Source organism: Scleropages formosus, chromosome 7 (genome assembly GCF_900964775.1).
Source record: "Scleropages formosus chromosome 7, fSclFor1.1, whole genome shotgun sequence".
Classification (NCBI taxonomy): domain Eukaryota; kingdom Metazoa; phylum Chordata; class Actinopteri; order Osteoglossiformes; family Osteoglossidae; genus Scleropages; species Scleropages formosus.
Window position 1 is genome coordinate 6,155,085 of NC_041812.1, and position 17,789 is coordinate 6,172,873.

At 43.0% G+C, this 17,789-nt stretch overlaps 1 protein-coding gene across 3 annotated transcripts in view; it reads left to right on the forward strand.

The window, feature by feature from the left end:
• The window catches only part of fam49ba (family with sequence similarity 49 member Ba), a 45,701-nt gene that overhangs the window by 9,424 nt on the left and 18,488 nt on the right, over positions 1 to 17,789 (forward strand). The window contains exons 1-3 of one of the 3 annotated variants that reach the window (XM_018757818.2): positions 342 to 548; positions 12,569 to 12,653; positions 14,317 to 14,354. The gene's annotated coding sequence lies outside the window, so the exon portion shown is untranslated. Of the gene's footprint in view, positions 1 to 341; positions 549 to 12,568; positions 12,654 to 14,316; positions 14,355 to 17,789 lie in introns of those variants that run through there. The other 2 variants (XM_018757817.2, XM_018757820.2) reach the window with 2 other exon arrangements.

Genomic DNA, 17,789 nt, shown 5'->3' on the forward strand with positions numbered 1-17,789 from the left:
CTTGAGCAAGATACGTAGCCTGAATTACTGCAGTAAAATACCCAGATGATGCAAAATGCGTCAAAAGCTATACATGATCCATCCATCATCCATTGTCAACAAGGTTGTTTTTAATAAAACTTGACCATAAAATTAAAAGTAGCTGTATATTGCCACTGATTTTTACCATTGGATGCTTCTTGATTTATGCGGGGTTAATATCGTGTTTTGCCATGTGCGAACATTGTTTGAATCACAGGGAATGGCATATACAGTATACCGTACTTTTACCAGGTGTGTACTGTACACTTTACTGTACTGTAGAGTGTGCCCGTTACATGACGAGCTCTAGGACCGCGGGGAAGACTTCGAGCCGAGGGTGAGAGTGCGGCTCTCGGACCTCCTTCACGCGCATCAGAAGGGGAAGATCTCGGCGTGGATCGATCGTCAGCACCTCATAAAATAATAACAGCCGCGATATTAATAACACAAAAAAGAGACGATTCCATATGCGGAGCGCTGCTATGTGACTGGAGGACATCCCTGGCCGTTTACTTTTTATCAGAAAGGTAAGAACGGGACACTTCCGCTTTCTCTGCTCCTGACGCTCGCTCATGATTCTTCTACTCTGGACGTCGGACGCCGGTTTCGGCCACTCACGCCACGGTCGGTGGGTCCGGGGTGGGACCGTACCGCCACCGTACCGCCACCGTACCGCCGTGGTCGCACCGTGTCTCTGTGTGTGTAAAACGCCACACCGCCGCTTCGCTTTCCTCTCTCTGGCTGCAGGCGGACGTACGCGCGCTCGCGCCCGACTGCCCGCCAGCGGCCCCGCATGATGTGATGTTCTCGTCGTCTCGAGACGCGCTCGAGCTCTGCTCACCGCTGTGTTGGTTGGGTTCCGCGGTTCGTCCGAGCTTGTTGAAATGAGTCGATATTAATGCTTTTTTCCCCCCTGAATTCGCCGCGACTTTGGAAGAATTTCGGGTCCCGGTGAGGCAGAACGGTTCGAGTTTTCGGTATTGATTGGAGAAGCCCAGAATTTAACTTTAAGTGAGTATAAAACAGCAGAGAGCTGTTGTGCTCTAGAGAACCTGAGGCTCAGCCTGAGGCACCTTCCGGCTGAACCGCTGCACTTTATTTCGTTTACTTTATCTTACACGTTTTCTACGGTTTTTCTCTCACATATTCACGCTCCACGTCGTACGTAATATTGCATTATCTTAATGTTTTTGCGTTCTGAGGGACCTAATTGTTTCAGAATGTGAATATATAACTGAGAAAAAAAATGGAGCCAAAACGCGTTGCTGTTAAAAGTGACACTGTCCTTTTTGTGTGTAATCCAGAACAGTCACAGTGTTAGTGTATTGCTGGCACAGGAAACACACATTCTTTCCTATGGAAGAGTAGTGTGTTTGTGTGCGTCTGACTTGGCATGTACGTTTGAGAGCAGATGGTGACAGGGTTCGAGCTATAGCCTTCACAGGACCCGGGTTTGAATCCCACCTCCCGCTCTAGGACCCGAGCAAACTACTTAGTTCCCTGAATGAAATACTTCAAGAAAATCGACCCAGCTGTATAAATGGTTAGATCAAGGCTTAACACTGTAAGTTGCGTTGGAGGAAAGCATGAGGTAACTAAATAAATTGCTTATGGGGGCAGCTGATAGTGTAGTGGTTAGAGCTGCTACCTTAGAAAGGTCACGGGTTTGATTCCCACACTGGCCTGTAGTACCTTTGAACAAGGTACTTACCCGAAATTGCTCCAGTAAAAATTACCCAGCTGTATAAATATGTATTTAATTGTAATTACTTTAACATTGTAAGTTGCTTTGGAGGAAAAAAAAAAAAACAGCTGCTAAATGAATAAATGTGAGTGTGGATGTGTCAATCTTTGAGCGTATGTGCATCTGTGGATGCAGTTGGCGGCATTTTTTTTTTTTTTTTTTTTTTTTTTTTGTCTATCCACAAGAGACAAACAAAGGGCACGGAGCACAGGTCTCTTTTTGACCAGTCAGTTGAACCGTGGCGTGGGCGTTGCGGATGCATGACGAGAACACAGGGAAGGTGAAACCAGTGAATTTCTATGATTGTGACAGGCCTCTGTGTGACTACCGGGTCTCGCTGCAGGAAGTGTGAAATGACTGGTTTTCATGAGGAAGCGATTGCTTTCCGTGTTGCCGACGTTACGAAGGCCTCCGGATTAACGCAATGTTGAAATGGCACCGAGGTTCTTGTGTGCGGTTCACGTGTGATCCTCGGATACTTCACCCAGACAGATTAAAAATGCCTCTTTAGGTACTTCGGTTGTTAATGCAACAGAGGATTTTATTTCAGGACTTTGGCTTGCCTCTTAGGAGTTTTGAATAGATTCAAACAATGCTGTGTTCTTTGGACTGGAGGCAGTTGGGGGTGTGTGTGTATGTGTGTGTGAGAGAAAGCGAGGGAGGTGTTGTCGATTCTGGGTGGCACGTACAAACATTCTTCAGCACATTCTCACATCCTGCCTCGGTGAGTCCAGTACACTCAGGGCACAAGATGTAGCACCCTTGCTCAGCTAAGTGTTTTCTGCCCTTCTGTGCAATCCCTTTGCCACCGCAGTCAGGGCTTGACCATACTAACTCCCAGTGAAGACTGTGTCCACCCATGACTTTGAGTTACCCTTCTGACTCCCACCCACTCAGATGTGTTGTGAGACTGTCATAATATGTCAGAAAATGATGATGCAAGTACATATGAATTTTCTGAGCTATTGATCAGCTATGCTTTTTATGTCCTTTTTTTTTTTTTTTTTCTCCTTTCCTGTACGGGAGACGCACACTGGGAATGTACCGATATTAGCTATGAATGCCTATGATCATTCATGTTATTTTACAGGTATCAAGACTTTTTTTTTTTCCCTCCCATTTGTTTAGTATTTAATTTAGCGTTTTGCTTTCTCCAAAGCAACTTTACATTAATTCATTATCACTTTAAGAGCAATGCAGTGGTTTTAAACACTACACTATGTGCTGACCTCATTTAGAGATGGTAAAGATAGCACTGAATATGGTTATATGTGCAATTTTTGAAATTACATTGATGTCTTGTGTTACGAACTCCACAGTAGGGACCCACATGGCACAGGGTCCGTATTCAAGTTGGCTGCCACCACCAGCTGTCCTCTTTGAGGGGAGACGTCGCCCCTGTCCTTTCTTGCATGCCTGTGTTTATGCTCTTACTCTTACACAGCACTCTGGTCCCTGTGAGTAGTAAGTGCTACAAACCCGATCAACAGTGGAAAGGCAATTAGGTGGTCTCATTACCTCTTCCAAGTTCCTTTCCATAGTTTGGTTTCACAGGGACATGTCACTTAAGTATCCTCCTCCAGGTTAATTTGAGGTGACAGAGGAGAGAACTGCTCATTGTCATGAAAGATGCATATGAAAGTGACTTGACTTGAACAGGAAATGAGGCTTTATTGTCATTTCACCCACATACAGCTAGTACATTATATGGTGAAACAAACTTCAGTCTCTCTGAAGTCCTATGTTTTTCTCTAAAACCAACTTTGGGCATTCAGCCACCTTGTCTTGGGGGTTGGAGTTCTAAGGGATCAGGCAGCTTAAGAACGCATGTCCTGCTGTTGCAAGAACAGTCTGTGACCAGTAGAATCAGTTGGGTTGATCTTACAGGCTGTGTGAATGAGGTCTTGGTAATGGCTACGGATCCAGCTGCCCTGGGGCAATAATCTGCTGCTCTGTGGGATGCTGTCCCAAATATCTTGCTTCTTGCTCTCCAAAAACCACTGCCCAAATGAGCTGCAGACACCAGGTGGGTTTTCACACATTAATGTTATTGCACTCAAATCCCATTCTTTCCCAAGTGAAGCTGTTAACCAGCCTGGTCAGTTCCTTGGCTCTGTTCACTGCCATCGTTAGCAGGAATTTGAGGATTTGATGGAAGCAGTGCTGCAATCAGCTAAATAAAACACAACCGAGTAAACAGTGTGTGTTTGTGTAGTGATGGTTAAGTGCCATACTCAGGTCTCAATGCTGGCAATGAAAACATTCCTTCCGTGGGATCGATAGTCTGCTTGGTGCTCCCTGGGCTGTTTTCCTAATATTGTGCACTTTTCCTTCTCGTAGTATAGCTTTGACATTACTGTTGAGTTCACTTGTAACATTTTTAGTTCCTCAGATGTCTTCAGAGATTTATTAGTGTCCATAATGCGTAACAGTGTCTTGAACCGATATGTTCCAAGTTACAAGCTGGTGAGAATCTGTACCAGCCAAGCCTGGGATCAAGATGTCAAATAAAAAAAAAAAAGACAAAATTTTGTGTGTTTTTTTTTTTTTTTTTTTAAAGAAAAAAAGCTTAAGAAAAATGAGGGGCAACCTCATGTTGTAGGATCCAGAGGAGCAGCACAGCACATTTGCACGAAGGCAAGATCCCTACCCAGTATGGCAGTGGGGGGGAGTGGAGGGGTGAGTGGCGATCAACTTGCTGCTTTTTGAGGGCCCTGTTAGCTCGTCAAGGACCCCATTAGCTTGCCAAGCTCTTCATTACACTCCTGCTCTCAATGTGAAGCGATATCTTGTCAGGTGTTCGTCTCATGTCTTTAGGGAAGGGATGAGGGCCACAGAGTGGACACCTCTACTGTCCTTAACACTTTGCTGAGGTGTGACACAGATGGATAGCAGTTTGAGCTGCAGTCTGAAGTGCTGTGCTTGTTGCCATACTTTGAAGGTCAATCCTCAGGTGATATTCTGTTTTGTGTTATGCTGAATAATTGTGTTTGAATTTGAAACGATGCATGTGGCCCACAGTATCAGGGGTTCTTGATCATCCAAGGCGTAAGTGACACATGGTGTGGGTCCTGGAACAATGTGTCCCCACTATAGGCGCTGAAGTTGCCTTATATGTGTTTGCACCTTACAGCTGAGCTAATGTTACCTCCTCTCAGACACCTTGGCCTGTTGTTAGGGCCTGGCTGGAGAACATGTATAAACCTTGTTTTCAGTGTCAGAAGAACTCTGCTCAGCGTCTCATATGTTGTCCTAATTACCATTAGGGCCATATTTGACAGGGATTTGGCAGGGATCAGACAACGCAAGGCTGTTTTCTCTTCTTAAGTACACATCTGTGCAGTGGGATTATTCTTTCGATTGGCGCTGGCACATCAGCACAATAGAACTTGGGGGTGTGTCTGTATGTCTCTTTGCATTAATGCCTGCAGGTTACTGCTTTATTTTGTTGCCGTTGCTGTTACCATGGTGCCGGGTCTGCCAGCAGTGCTGCACAGCTCATTGGGACTGGTTAGGGCTGGAGTAGAAAAATAGTTTTCTCATGAATGCAAATGTGTCTGGCCCCATAGCAGTGGGGGCCAACAACCTTTAACACCTTTCTGTACATGTACAGGAACACCGAATGCTAGGAGCCAAAGAGGCCCTGTGAACACTAGTGTGAAAGACGACGATTAGTCATATCCTAGGGCTTTTCCTGTCTATCTTCATGAGCAACATGGAGCATCTGCAAACCTACATTTGAATGAAACACTGGTCTGCCTGGCATTCCTCCTTACGCATCTGCTGCCCTTCCATGAATTCAGGACTTTGAACTTTTATCCCTTTGGTTCATGAAGATTGAGCTGCTGAAGAAGAATGTGTCCTTTATTGTGTTTTAAAGTGTGACGGGAGAGCAGTATGGTCAAGTGACGGGTTGTCCAGTGGGAAATGTTTTCAAATGGAGCTGTTTACCAAGTGCAGTTGTGCAGGCATTATTGTTCTTTGTTGGTTTTTGTCACAGGTGTTTGAATGGCATAAACAACACACAGGCTGAATATGGTTGCACAGTCTACTTTGCAAGTCACTCAGATTTTATTTATGTTCTCATTTCAGTTTAAATGAGGCAACATTTCTGAAACCTGTTACCACACGTACTGAAATTCACCTTGTCTTGATGACAAATGTCTATCAGCCCATCGTCAACAACTGCTTGTCCAGAGTGGGGTCGTGGCAAGCTGGAGCCTTACCCAGCACCAGAGGGCACAAGGAGGAAGGGACACAACCAGGATGGAACAGCAATCCGTCACGAGGCACTCTAAGCAGGGCTCGAACCCCAGACCCACCATACAGGGCACTGGCTGAAACTGCTGCACCACCACGCCCCTTACTACAAGACATCTCAGTTCTTTTAATAAGAGATGCTTTTTATACTCATTCAGCATTAGATCAAGATTGAAACATGTGCCTTGTTTGTATGTCAGTATGGCTTCTCCTATAGACCAATATGTATTTTTTTGCTTAATCATTAATTTTAGGATTTTATGTCCTTGTTTCCTATTTGTCAACCTAGTGTTTAAGTCACTGAGACTGAAACATGAATCCTGCTGCTGAAGAGGAGCAGTGAGTAGTTGGTGATTGAGCAGAAGTGTAGCCTGAGTCTGGTGTCGTACTGTTACCAAATAGCTGCAGAACTGGCATTATTTCTGGTTTGATGTTCCTTATCAGCGTTACTGTAGGTATGATGTGGATTGATGGTGCCTGATGACGGTGGAGTAAATCTTGCTGTCAAACTGGGAGGCTTACGGGAGAAGCCATTGCCCACAGTAAACAGGGCTGACTCAGACAGGAAGTGTGTAATGCAGAAAAAGTGTGTGGCGTATGGGGTATTTGATAGGCAAAGGGAGTTGTTTTGCTTCGAGAACCCAGCAGTTCCTCACAGGCCTGTATTTTTCCTGGCTATTGGGAAGGGTCGCCTAGCCCTTGTTTGGAATCCTCTTTTCTGAAATTTGGCAGCTCTGACCTAGGCAGCAAAACCTTTTTTTTTCCTACTTTCCTGTGGCCTGTGGAAGCCTTCATGGCTGGGTGGGGGGGTACAAGGACACAAGTAGTGAGATTGTGAGGGAAGCCCTGGGGCAAGAATGTGAAACCTGATGCCCAAAGCATGCTGGCTGGGCCTTCATGCCATGCTGGAGTTTATCTACTGTCAGGAAATCATCTCGCACATTGGAGGTCTCCACAGTTCAAGGCAGGCTACAGGTCAACCTGTGGTCAGATTGATCTGGTGAAGGCTAATTTGCCAAAAATAGAGGCATATGAAATGGCATAACTTATTAAATCTATTGCTTAATTTTTCTGATAATTGGACTGTATTAAGTTGATCAGACAAGTCCGACATTCAAATTAGTGTAGACTTGTTAGGAGGACCACCACTGGTGCAAACAAAACTGCTCAAGACCAAAATAGTCCCATTTCAGCAAGCAGTGGCCTCAGATGACTGGTGAGAGGATGACTAACCTGAAGTTATTTCCCTTTGATATGCAACATCTCAGACCAAGTTGCAAGTGTCAGCTGGTAGTTGTATTGCCTTTGTTTGAAGATGTTGAGGCTCAGCTATTTTCAAGAGCTCAGGGCACTGTGTGTTTGAAGGTTTCGACAATGTTGCTTTCTCAGTTCGAGACATTGTTTAGGGTAGCCGCTGGAAGAGGTGTTAGATTGATAATAAGTGTCAAACACATCAGTGTTTCCAGTTGCATTGTGGTTTCTTTGGGGGAAATTCATCCTTTATCTTTTCACATATACAGTAAATGTATTTTCAGGCCTCTGTGTAGACCGGGCGATGACCAAATGTAGTTTTAATTTGTTTTTTTTTTTCCCCAGTGGTTTTTCTTATCTGTATTAATCTATTTGTATTAGTAAAGACACTTTAATTGCAGTTTCTTCGCTGTAGTGTAACGTTGCAGTACTGTGGTGTGGAAGTGCATTTTACGCTCCCAAGTTTGGAGCGCGTTCAGCTCACTATAGAACAGGCTGGGTTCGGAGGTGTGCAGCTGAGGCAGGTTTTAGCGCCTGAGAATGGTGAGGAAAGGTTTCTTCTATACAGCTCCTTATCTCCTTCCAACACCTTATCTAGAGGAAACACTGAGCCACAAAGCTGTGCATAAAATCACTTCTGGGCTGGGCTGCCATTTATTTATTTTTTAATTTTTTAATTTATTTATTTATTTATTTTTATTTATTTATTTTATTGTGTTTGTCAAACTATCTGTTCAAACATTGGCTTACTGACTGCAACATGTTTTCAACTGTAAAGACATGTATTTTGGTAATATTTTAAATGTATTTTTGTATTTTAATCCTTTATTTAGCAGTGATGTGAGATCAGATTGGCTGGGCTGTGGGGTGCTTTAGATGCACCTTCCTTTTCCAACGAACCAGCCATTGTGAAGCATACGTCTTATTAAAGGCTGTATTTTAATCACTCTTTCATTCTGTTAGTCTGTATAGTTTCTCTTGTTGTGGTTTTTAATTTTGAACAGCTAAATGATTCTCCCTCTGGATTCAGAATTGCTTGTACGGGTGACTGTTATCTTCAGCATTAATTGTTTACCCCTCAAATTAACAGAAATACCCAGGGCTGGAACTGGTAGACTCCTTGTTTCCTTGTTACTATCTGGTATCCTTAATAGCCAGCATCCTGCTGCTGTTTTGGTTTAAAATGCAACAAAAATGTTTAAACAGGTTTTAAATGATACTGTAGAGTTTCTACAGAAACTGATATTCTATGAATGATGATTGTTTGTTTGGAGGTGGAGATAGCTCTGTTCCACCTTTAACATATAAGGTTCACAGCCTTACAGAAAGGGTGACCACAGTTAGTGTGTTGACCCCCATCCAAAAAGGTCATAGTGGTGCATGTTTGCCCAGAGCAGTGACTTGACGAGAACACATCTCTGCCTGCCTGCTGACGCGAATGTCCCAACCAATTAAGGAGTGTGCTTTTCCTGGATGTTTCGGTGTGAGTTGCTGTTTGTTTTTGAATGGATGCCTAGTCGGCGCCGAACTTGCAGTGACATTCTTTGAAGATTTGCGTTGAATGTGATGACCAATCCGTTGCTCATTCAGTGGGAAGAAAGGATTTTATTTTCAGCGACTCTAGCTGAAATGAAAAATACTGTAAACGCATTGAGCAAGATCTTCTGTAGCAAGATGCAAATATCTCAACTTTTTTCAAGCAGATGTCATTGTGTAATGGATCCCAGCATTTAGGTTTGTTTGGGTAGCTGATAGGTTTGTGGATTATTCAGCTGCAAGAACTAACCCCAATTTATCACTCCCAGGATCAAAAGTTGCTGGGCTGGGGGGGTTCCAGCGAGGTTTCGTGTAATGTGAGTTCACCATTTGAAACTGATCTACTTCCAATAAACAATTGCTGGTGTCTGCCAGTATCGTAACTTTTCCTTTTCTTTGTAAATCTATTTCTCTTGTGGAGATTGTTGATGATCAAAGGCTGTCTTTGTGTTTACCGTGGTTCATAGGAAAACAATCGAAATGTGTACGGGAATGACTTTTTTGTCAAATGATAACCTTGCTTCTTTTCAGCTTTCTGCTTCATTCTCTCACACTGCCTGCTTGCGATGTGGATTATATGGATTTGGGAAGCTATTTCTCAGAGCTTGGCATGTGCAACCTAAATACTGTTGCTTGGCTTTAATATTTTAGGGAGGGGAAAAAATTATGTAACTGTCGACTGTGATTTTATTGTTCAAGGCTAAGTGCTTGGTTAAACTCAACCTTTGACCAGCTCCTGTTACCTGCAATTAGTGTTACGACAGAAAAGTGTGGGTAACATTAATCTGAACAGTTGGTTAGTGTGTAATCCGTATCAGCAGAAAATGAAGTGTGTCTGTGTGTTTTTGCATGTTCTGGCTGAACAGAGCTTCCACTCCCAAGAGATCTGGTCTCATGTATCCTAACATCCTCAATCTGTCATGCTTTGAGCAGATTTGGTGTACTGTATGTGACCATCCTCCAAGTTCTAAGAGCAGCTTCTGTTTGGCTCGTCCCCTGTGCTGGCTGTAGAGGCCCTGGAGCTCACTATCTGGAGCGATGGAACCAAAAATAGGTGGCAGATGGAGGTCAGGCCGAGCGAAGGCGCTCCAGTAAAATGAAACTAAGGTCTGGTTCTCAAGTAAAGAGAAACACATAAGATGTTCAAGCTTATAGTGAGACCCTCAACTATATCACTACAGCAAAACTTTGAATTGGGTACTGCTGTAAATTTTGGTGTAAACTGCAGCGTTCCTACAGGAGTCTGGATTTTAAGTGCATTTTCTTTGATGTGGATTTTTCCTTCATTGGAGCAATTCACCTTCTGTTGGCTGAACTGTTGAATATCTGAGCAGTTGAAAAATGTTTTTTTTTCTTTTCTCCCCCTCAAACTTCTGTGAACGGTTATAATGTTCATGTGATATATACAATTTTGCACCATGCACCAACATGATCATGCTCTGTATTTTCACTTCAACACGTGCAATTTGCTCATTTTGGCCACAGAGTCTGTTCTCTCAAGGTTTCCCATTGTGCCTCACCTTGTAGCTGGTTGCTTTTTGACCTTTGCTTGATGTAACAAATACAAAATGGAAATGGGGGAAGAGCTGCAAGGAGTTCTTGAGAAACCAGAAAGGAGTTCCTGCATGGTTATGCAGCAGGAGTAATTAGAGTAGGTAGTAAACCAGACAGGAAGTGAGGTTCTCTCATCAATTGTTTGTTTCCTCCCAGGTTTCATTAACGAGTTTCTTCACAGGAAATGTGACTCCAGGGCTTACCTATGGGTAAAAGGCAGCCCTACCCACAATACAATGCAGAAACTCTAAACATTTGAGCTTTTCTCTTCCATGGCACCATGGATTCATGCACGATGAATGGGAACAGTGGATATGTGATGAGAGGATCACTTCACCATCCCCAGTGTGAGCGGTGGGTGGGAATGAGGAAGTGTCCGTCCCCACCCCCCACCCGCAGTTCACACATAATACCTCTCCCCAAATGGTACCGACACTTGTTGTGACTCAGATGCCCTTTGCAAAGGCACGTCTGTGCAAAGCGTGTAGTGGTTTGTGTGAATGTGGGGTTTGTGTTTTTTTAAAAAAAAAAAAAAAAAAAAAGAATACCAGTTGAGTATGCTTGAAGGTGAGGGAGGAAGCATTTTTAACCACTTCACTGATCAGTTTGTGGAAAGAAAAAAAGGCACATTTGAGCTTACATCCTCCTTCGGCAGCTGTGATGGAGCACCGCCGAGCCCGAGTCTGAATTTAGACACCATTCTGAAAGTGCTTGAGCCGTGCAACTATCTTTGTTGTCTGCGTTCACCGTTATCAGATGGGTTTCCCTTCTTTAGCTCTATTAACCCAAAATTTATTCTGCAGCTTGTTTATCTATACTTAAATGAAAAATCAGTCTTCGGTGAAGTAGTTGTGGTGAGCAGACACAGCAGAGGTAGAATAGTGTAATTCTCACAGGATACACTGTATATGGGTGAGAGTATGCGGCTGCTTTCACTTCTCTTTCAATCTAATTTGTGCTATGCAGCACTACTTCTCAGATCTTCTCAGACAGGCCAAAGGTCTACAGCGCAGCACAAACAAATTTCTTCTGCTTCTGCCAGCGGTCCCCTTTGGCTCAGACTTAAGATTGCTGCAAACCTTAATTCAAGAATGAAACAGTTTCAGAGTTAAAAAGACCTGCGCTAAGTTTGTATAAACCCCTTCTGAGCTGTACTAGTTTAAAACAGCAAGGTGTGCGCAGGATGTTTGCTCTGCAGTTGCGTATCAGACCCCTTGCTTTATAGTTGGTCCTTTGTGTACTTAAATAGATGGGCACAGTGCCAGAGGTGCAAGGTGACTACTTCACCTTTTCAACATTTGCAGTTTGCATCCTCTCGCACTGCAAAGATATTAACCAAGTTTCATTGTTTGTTCTCCTTGCAGTTAATTGCCTTGTTTAAAAAGTAGAAGACTTTGGTGCTTCGAATTTGAACCGTGAGCCTGTTGACCATTGAACTCTTTTTCAGGGTGAAGTTTAGTTTTGATGCTATGAGATAGTGTTAACAAAACCACAAGCCAAAGGCTTTAAGTACTCCCTCTTTAGAATAGACTAAACATATACCTTTGTATTAGTACTCTGACATGAGGTCAGAATGACAAAGCTTGAGTGGTCCGCAAGGCCTCAGTGAAGAACTCCCAGAGCGGCTACTGTGGAGGGGGTCTGCTTGGGGAGAACTAGGTATGATATGTAGAACAGCCTTACTTGTGCTGAGATGTTTCTTTGTAATTTGGGATGGAAATCCCCCCCTTTGCTCCCCTTCATTTCTTTCAAGTTGAAAGCAAAGGAAGTTTGAGGTTTCACCATAATAGTGCATCATTCATTGTCCCCTTGTCTTCCTGCATTTTCAAATGTGTAAAATGTATATATTGTGATGAGATTTCAAGCTCCTCTTTAAGCTCTCTTTGTAGTGTCCAATTAGTAGAGAAGTTGGCACTGAACCATTCAACCAACATATTTTTGGAGTAAGTTGGTAAAAAATAAATGTAATTTTTAATGCATGACTTTGGGTACACTGGAGAATGTGGCAGTGTATAGTTAATTCTTTGTTTCACTTTATAGTTATGTGCTTTTTGTGGTCAGATGGTTTTTAAGATGTCTGTCTTGGTGACTGATCATGTCTACTACTGAGGGAGGAAATCAAAATGGCTGTCAGTTTAAACTGGAGTCTGACCAGTGGGAGTTCCTAAGTTCCTCACACTCCTCCTCTCCATGTCCTTTCAGACCCAGCACCAGCAGGAGGGCTGCCTGATCTCAGCCATTGGCCAGGCTGGACCTTCTTCTTGAGCCCTGAAGATCCCGCCTGCTGGTAAATACCCCCGCTCAGCCTCTTCTGACCTCAGTCCACTTTGTGCCGTGGTTCCATTCATCTGCTTTACCAGAGCAGAGCTCACCAATCAGGTTTCCAACAGCAATTGTACTGCCTTTATATCTTACCTTGTTCTGTCTCTTAGCCATTGGGTGGTCCTGGCCATGAGGTTCTGGTGTAATGGTAATAGGAGTCTACAAATGTAGTTTTTTGGAGTTCTAGAATAGCTTTTAAAAAGACCAGTTTTTGGTGTAATATTTAGAACAAATGTAGTTATTCATGCACAATGCCCATTAGCTTTTGTTTAATATATAATGAACTGCTGGAACTTGATGGCCCCGTTCCAAAACTGACATTGTTTCGGAGACCTCTGCTAAGCGTAATGACTGCTGGGTGTCTTCTTTTTCCACCGCGTCTTCTAATTACGAACTCTTTCTTTTCACTGTTGACATTGTGTGTTTGACATGTCTCTCTGTCCTCCTGGGCAATCCTTTATTAAAAATGATCCATGTTGTCCCTCGATATAGGATGGAAAATTTTCATAAGTCGTTGGCAAAAATTTTAGCTTAGAACAGCATCTTCCAAATTAGTACATGTGAATGTAACAGAAAACCAGGAGGTAATTAATCTTTTGCATCATCCCTATTTCAAAAAAAAAATGTCTGAATCCAGAAATTGGTATTTAACAGGAATTCATCAGTTCCTGAACTGAATTTGCACATCGGACCCAGTCTGAAGTTGTTTCAACCATAGAGAGAGAATCATGCAAGTTGTACATCCTTGATAAGATAAGAGAACTTTATTCATCCCAAAGGAAATTCTTGTGCCAGAGATTGCTGAAACAGGTTAACCACAACAATTAAATATAAAAAAAGTACACAGAAAGACAAAAAAAGCAAAGTGGAAGGTAGAAAATGCTCATTGATTGATGATGATGTGCTCATTGATGTGATCAAACAAAAATTGTGAGGTCACTATATTTTCTGTCAAGTGCCTTTGGACAAGTGTTTGATGTAGGAAACCAGCAACTTTGGCAGTGTCACCCTGTTTTCCTCTTGACAAGGTGTTGGCTGACCAAATGGCAGCACACTTCCCTGGTTGAGGTTGCATTTGTGTTGCCCTTAAAGGGGGGGTGAAGTAGTCATTTCCATGGCTTTTCTAAAGGGTCTGTGTCTTAAGCATGTTGGAAAAGTCTTCTGTCAACCACATGCACAAGCACTGCATGTACATACGCAGACAGTTTAATGCATTGAGATAAGTTCTCGGTTTCTTTGCTCAACCTCTAGGAGTAATATTTTTACATCTTGGTGTGTAACCAAGGCCATCACAGAACGCTCCACAATTATTGCAGATGCCAGAGCATGTTTCGGCCTGCATCTGGTTCATGTGTGTTTCAAACATCAGGCTAACTGGGGAGCTCCAGACACTCCGCTGTAATTATACTCTGCTTTTCAAGCAGCTCTTTTCTGTCTCTGCCAGACTGTTTCCATGTTGGTGGTTTGTTTATTTACCATATTTAATTTGCACAATTTAATTTAGGTGTGTGCAATAGACTTGTTTTCCTGTTGAAAGTGTAACCTTTTAATGTTAAATAGGCAAAACTGATGTCTGATTTTTCTCTTTTTGTCTGTCTCTCCAACCGTACACCACATCTCCTGTGCAGCTTGTGAGCCCAGATACAGAGGACAACACTGGTAAGAGGTAAGGAGGAAAAAACCTTGTCTTTTCTGGTTCGTCTGCATCTTGGGTCTTGGAGGAGTTCAGCCATCTGGAGTAGCAGTGGCAATAATAGCATATTTCTGTTTTGAACCTCATGCTCTTGTGGCCTGCTCCTCTCTGCCCCATTAGAGATGTTAGAAGGTCATGTCCTGGATTTGGTTTTCTGTCTTGTTTTGTTGTAATGTTGCTTCTGACATGCAGAACCATTAGCCTGTTTGTCTTGTGGCTTCTTCTCCTGGAGTAGTCATTACAGGTGGGGTTCTGTGACCCTGGCTCTGAGAGGAATGGCTCCTAAATACAAGCAGGGACGTAGCTGTCAGTGCCTGTTGGCGTGTTCTTTGACTGGAGTTGCCTCTTTGCTATGTCTTGCCCCTTTTTCTGTCTCACCCCTACCTTCCCCCCAGTAGAAGTGTGTAAAAAGGTGTTGCCGAGGGCTACGGCAGCATGCTCTGCACTGATAAGTTCTTGGATGACTAAAGGCCGTGTTCTCAGACCTGGGTCTTGCTGGTCCTCTCTTTCGCATGTTGAGCATGTTGGTTTGAAATTCCAGTTCAACCGGCACCTTGGTGAACACACTGCCTCATCCGCAAAGTCCAACATACAGTCAGGACTGCTATAATGCAGGTTTGAATTCCATGATGTGGATATACCACAATTTATAAGTAGAGGAGCGCCATTTATGGAACGCAAACTTTTGAGTGCAATTTGGAAATCATGCCATCCCATTCTGAAAATTAAAGTTTGCATTATCCATTTTTTTTGCATTAAGTGTCTAATGTTGATCTTGTGTATAACAATTAAATGTTGGTGGCCAAAGTGATAATGTTTAAAAAAAAAAAAGTGCACTGGTGTCAGAGTGCTATTGGAGATCATAAAAGAAGTTGCATATGATAAAGAAATGAAAGGGCATCGTGTCACTAACTGCAGATTCTTTCATTATTTTCTTAGACTTTTTTTTTGCAGTACGTTTTGGTATGTTAGACTTAAATTTGACAGTCCTATGAATTCTTAATGGGTGATTACTCTATATTATATGTTGTGGGCCAACCCCATATTTTCCCATTGAAACACATGTTTATTATGTGATTATTTTTTTTTTTTTTTTTAATAGTGTGAAATTTGGTAGGCACATACCTGACATGTTACAGCACACACTGACTGTTGCTTGTATACATTTTCCAGCTGCAGACAAACAGGCACTCGTAGAGGGGCAGCATTGAGAGAGTAACACTCAGTTGCTCTAGTTCTGTTAATTTTTCAGCTGTGTCTGCTAAAAAAAAAAATCTTTAAACAACTTGATCTCTTTTGGACACATGGCTCAATGCTGCCACCTACAGGTGAGACTTGAGATCTACAGCAGTTACACCTGCATGTAAAGTAGCTTAATAAAGGCCATGTAAAATGAATGTCAGTCATACCGCTTAACAGCTTTAATTACCCCATATTCTTCATAACGATAGGAAAAGTTTTTTTGTATAGCATTTCCCTTTATATTGTAAATCATGAGTTAAATGTGCGTAATTTATTATGACATCTAATATTAAAGCAGAACCTTTAAGCTTTATTTTGCTAAAGATATATTTTTTATTTATAAAAGAACTTTGTTTACATTGGAGTTATTTGATTTGAGGCTTTTTCCTGGAGTATTCTTCTGTCTGTTTGTACAAAATGATGCTGTTGATTTGTTTTCCTTCCCTTCAAGGCATGAATTTTAAATCCGCTGTGTAAAGAACACCAGTGTCATTAAAGCTCCTGCATCAGTTGCCATTATCGGATGCATTACAGGGAACATGATACCTCCGATAGGGGTCACATGAATGTTTAATAAGGTGTAATATGGTACCTTTCATGGGCGTGGATTTTTTTTCCCTTCACTTCTCACTGATTGGCAGTTGCATTGGTTTTGCTATCCTTAGAAGGCTTTCCTTCATCTTTGTCTGTTCTGTCCAGCCATCGACAAGCATTCCCTCAACAGAAACAGCCTGGGTGTTACTGGCAGGAAGTTAGCTAAAGATGTTAGCTGTGGCAGTACTGAGCATGTCAAACAGATGAATGAAACGTCTCCTGTGATCTGTACACAAGAGCTCAGGCGTATTGCGTGTCTAAAGATGAGGGCTGTGAGAGACCGCTTTTCAATTAACAGCGGATCATGGCTGTGACACTGGGAGACATCTGTGTGTCCGCGAGGCATGACGGTATGTCAGCCAGTGCCTAATGCCAGTGCTCACCAGGGTGGAATGCAGTGGCTGTGATGTTTCTTCAGGCCGTTACTGGACAGCCTGTGGCAGAAGGAGTGTGTGAAGATGAATATCATCACAGCCCTCAAAAATGTGGTATAATCAAGGCTACATCTTTGATAAACATCAAACCCTCCATGTACTCATGCATCTTGAATTTCAGTTTTGACAGGAGAGAAGTGCTGAATTTGTGTAATGTGTTTTCTACAATTGTATTTTCGTGGACAGTTTTCAAAGGCACACGATTGCATGCCAGAAAATTTGCATACTGAGACACACACACACTTTTTAAAATAAGATGCAGGACTTTTAACAGGCCTGTATTTAGTTACTGTAATAATAATGTGTTACTTGGTATTTAATATTCCATCACTGAATTGGGTCTATGTCACAAGGCAAACTGAAAGAAACCAATTTCCCCGCTGCCCTCCAGCTTACACATTCAAAATGCAGTTCACAGAGTAACCAGATGGGGGCGAAGTTTACTGAGTGCAGTAGATCCAAAATGTACTGGTGTTTTACACTGCTGTTCAGGCTTTATTGTAGCTTTAAGGTCTATAGGGGAGAGCCCAGAATACTGTACCACTGTAGTGCTGTACCTGCTTTAGGGATGTGATCAGGAAAACAGCCCTGAGTGCAGCTTGAAGAGCTTTTTCTCTGAGTGGCAATATCACCAGGTCTGTTCCCACACTGCCAAGCACTGAGAGCGCTCATGGGTTTTACCTTGCTGTATGACGTTACCCTGTTTCCTCCCATGTTGCTCCATCACTACCAACACCTGTACTCAGGCCCAGTAGTTCTGACCTGGGTCTTGTTGGGCCTTTCTCCATGTCAAGGCACTGGGAAGGTGGGGGGTGCAGCGGGCCATAATGGAGGGCACAAAGAGGACGATGTCTCAAATAGATGGCTCAGATGCAGCCAGCAAGATGCATCCAGGTCTGTCTAGTCAGGCACGTGATGTGGTGATGGTCCCATGGTGCCCCTCCTGTGCAGGTGAGTTATTGTGTTTGTGCTGTGTGCTGCTTCTGCACACAAAGTTAAAGCGTGTGACGCTTTACCGCAGAGCTGCGTCTTTTGGGATTCGCTGTTTTCTTCTGTAAAGTGCAAAGCCCTTATCAAGAGCGGTGCCATTATTCATCCTGACAACACACTCCCAGCGCGACACTCGTGTGATGCTTTT